Source organism: Larimichthys crocea, chromosome XVIII (genome assembly GCF_000972845.2).
Source record: "Larimichthys crocea isolate SSNF chromosome XVIII, L_crocea_2.0, whole genome shotgun sequence".
Taxonomy (NCBI): domain Eukaryota; kingdom Metazoa; phylum Chordata; class Actinopteri; family Sciaenidae; genus Larimichthys; species Larimichthys crocea.
Window position 1 is genome coordinate 2,615,695 of NC_040028.1, and position 3,918 is coordinate 2,619,612.

Sequence of the window (3,918 nt, forward strand, 5' to 3'; positions counted from 1 at the left end):
CGGACGTCGGAGAGACGTGCAGATCATGTCAGTTTTGGGTCGGTCCGTCGGAGACCACACCTAAACGTCGGTACGACGTGCAAAATAGGTCAGATATTTGACGTCTATATTGGACCTTTTTTAGACGTCGTAGCGACGTTACGAATTTGGACGTCATCTGAAGACCACATCTAGACGTTAATTTGACGTACAAAATAGATCCAAGATTTAGACGTCATTATTGGACCTGTTTTAGACGTAAATATGACGTCCACATTTGAACCTCATCTGGACGTCTGTTAATAGAATGTAATTTTGACACCTGAAACGCACATGTGTATCTAATCAACATGTGTACGGGCTAGTATTAACTAAAATATGTTTAATGATCACCATATTTGATTTTGTAAAAGTTTGTATTTGATTTTGTATGGATTTCAAAAAAGGAGATGAAAGACACATGATATAAATAAACATGGACACAAAAGGTGATGCCTTGGGAGTATTATATTATATTTTATAATAGTTAATTAGGAAAAATTTAATTTTTACTGGTTTTCTCCAGAAAATATACATTGCCCTGCTGTAATAAAAATCGTGTAGTACTTTTAACAGTAAAATACTACTACTACTAATAATAATAATTTATTTGGTTTAATAAACGTCACGTCATTCACATTCAGGTGTTCTGCCTGTAAGTACACCTGACAGAGTTGAGAAGTGCGTGCACATGCGCATTGGAAATCTGCCGGTACTTTGGAGGCGGCGGATTTGAACGGGCCAATCAGCACACTGCATCTGAGGACCAGTCGGACTCTGATTTTGTACAGAGAGACTTCTCATCCACCCTTATCCATCAGAGCTGCTCTCTTTCTCAGGTATGGAAATATTGCAGAACATTTCAGAAAGCGAATAGTTTAAATTGCACTCAGTTAATTGAAAGGAGATTTAAGGTGAAAAAAAGAGAGAAAAAAACGTTGTTTTTGCTGTATGCAAACCGTGGCGTTTAAGATGTATTCATGTAACGTATGTGCAGAAACAGTTAAATCTGTTAAAGCATTTGTTCTCCATTGCAAACTGCATAGCAATGAACTGAGGTGTATGTTCAAGTGTGTTGCAGCTAGTTGCAAGCAGGTGTGTACTGGTTATGCAGCATTAAAAGCGCACTTCTATTGTCATCATAATAGCATGCCAACAGTTACTCTGGACAGATTAAAATGCACAGTTTCACTTTGTGAACAGCAGTGTGAGGGGATAAAAGCTTTGGGTGTTCACTTGAAGGAGCATATAGTAGAGGGGCGCCAAGTAACTTGCCCTGTGAGAGGGTGCACCCGTGTGTTGAGTGTAAAATCTTCCTTTACCTCTCACATGTCGAGAAAACATAAAAATTGTTTGTGAAACAGGTAATGAAGATGCTCAGAGTGCTGCAAGTGCTACCACACAAGAATCCAGTGTGCCAGATGCAGAAGACACAGTCACAGGCGGACCAAAAGAGGTTGAGATGGAGGCTGTGCCAGCAACAACCTGCCTTATTGTGTGTGGTATGTCTGAACCAAGTTTACAATGTAGTTAAATGGTTGACACAGATGCACAGATCTGTAATATATATTTGTTAATGTTGTTTATTCTCAGGGTCCTCTTGCTTCACTGCTGACTGCTTCATGTTGAGCATTGATCAGAAGATTGTCAACGACCACATCACTGCCTTCCCCTGTGCCATCTGCCTCATGTTTGGCAGTTACTATTGCTTCAATATACACTGCCCAGTGGGACTGCGATCAACACTGGAGTTCCTCCGGAGGTAATTCATAGATACATACATACATACACACATACATACTATATTGACCAGCAAGATAAAGAAAATATTCACCATATAGATTCTAATGTTATTAGATACAGAAATAGAATAAATACAAAAGACATTTGAAATCGAAATAAAAATTGTGCCAAATATAAATGTACATAATTGAAACAGTGCCAATACAAACTGCAAATGTTTTGTGTTATTGTTTCTATGCTGTCGCTGAGCAGTGTTATAGTGTATATTTTTTATGGTCACGGGGACAGAAGAGTTCTTCAGTCTGTTTGTGCAGCAGGATAGGAACAAAAGCCTGTCACTGAACACACTCCTCTGTCTGGTGAACGTTCTGTGTAAAGTGTCACCCTGTCTGCCACAGAGTCCAGCTCTGTGTCCACCACGAAGCTGGATCTTGTGGTATCTTTCTGTTAAGATATTTAAAAACATATTAGACCCTGTAATATTTATCCTTTCTTCTTTCCTTCAAGGTGTTTCTTTTCAATAAATCCGGAGAGAGGAACGAAAGTTGAGCACAGCAAAAGGAGGATGTCTTTGCTGTGAACCCAGGAGTCCTCACACTCATCGCTGACCTTGCAGACCATGAGTGGACTTGAGTGGACCATACTTCGTGAGTCATGTAATGTGAGGTGTAATGTTGTTGTAATGTTGCAGTATGTATTTTGTGTTGTGTGTTGAAAGAATGTAATAAAAATATTAAAAAAAAAAAAAAAGGCTAATCTACATGCCAGCCTCCAGCCTGTTCCCAACAATGCTGTTAGTCATAATGAATGAGTCGTGCGTTGAACTAGGCCACCTTGCCACGATGTTAGTTGCATTTGCGCATCACATATGATTTGAACATTGATGGAATGAAAATGTTTCCTACTTACATAAACAAATTCATCCTGTGATGGCACTTTTATAGCAATGTGTGTGCAGTCAATAGCTCCAATTACATTAGGGAAACTCGCTGCAAATTGCGCTTTAATGTCGGCCTGTTCAACAGCATTGTATGGGAATTTGATGTACCTGGATGACATTCGGATGATTCTGTCCCACACAGCTGGCATGGCTCGGCTCAGGGTTCACTGGCACACTCCTGACTGATCGGCCAGCCCCCATTAGAATGCCCCTGTTGCCAGGAACCCCAGCGTAGTCAGTTCTAGGGCTGGCCGCAGCTCTCCCCACAACTCCAGTAACAGTGACCTTGGGAACCGAAATCGGCTTATGCTTATTATCATGCTTTGCAAGTAAATCCTTGCGTTCCTTAAATAACTCACGTCGGATTGCACCATTTGCAAGGTCCTCTAACAATGCCAACGCTGCCTTTGTTAATACCATTTTCTTCATCACATTGCGCATGCTTTTATATCCACCCATATAATTGCAAACACATGGGTGTGTCTCTGATGTGCACATCACTCTGATGACTACTCGTTTTCACATTATTAACAGTTTCCCAGCATCACCTCTAAGTGTTGCCAAAGGAACAACAGCTGTAGAAATGTGCGTACGACAGCTATGAAGTTGGCGTGAGGCACGCACATTTCTACGATCATTTCACGTTTGATACATCTGAACGTGAGCGTGGAAAAGGACGTACGCCACTTTTTTGTGTGTACGCAAGCTTTGTACATAAGGCCCCTGGTCCCTGGCTGCCTCTTTGATCCTGGTTTGTTTTGCCTGTCAAAAAAAAGTTTATAACGTAAAAACAAAGATAAGACTGTCATCACAATGTAAAATTCTCACTAGCATACCAAGCCTAATTAAATCCAGGATACATTTATACTAGAGAAAACAAAGAAATAATTTCATCAGCACACTGACAGACAATGGAAGTAGAGGTGCAGCAGTAGTGGTGAATGACAGAGCCTCCATAATCATTGATCATGATTATATAGAAATCAAACTAAACTTCCTTGTGTCATTATTTTGCAGCTTAAATTGCGAGTCGGACTCATATTCAGAAACAAAGTGAGAACACACACACAGGTAGATTATCAGAGTTTAGTCCGTGAATCCACCTGGATAGTCTCTGCTTCAGAGACATTTCCGATTGGCTTATGGAGCGTGACGTGGGGCTCCGGTATCCCAAAAGTTGAATCTGGCTCAACTTCTCTTCTGGACGCTGTCAACGT

At 40.7% G+C, this 3,918-nt stretch overlaps 1 long non-coding RNA gene across 1 annotated transcript; it reads left to right on the forward strand.

Moving 5' to 3' along the window:
• The first annotated feature begins 548 nt into the window (after nucleotides 1–548).
• Nucleotides 549–2,437, forward strand: LOC109140589 (uncharacterized). The gene is made up of 4 exons (XR_002042499.2): nucleotides 549–857; nucleotides 1,383–1,520; nucleotides 1,612–1,780; nucleotides 2,269–2,437. It is a non-coding gene; the product is annotated as an uncharacterized LOC109140589 (long non-coding RNA).
• Nucleotides 2,438–3,918: the final 1,481 nt, after the last annotated feature.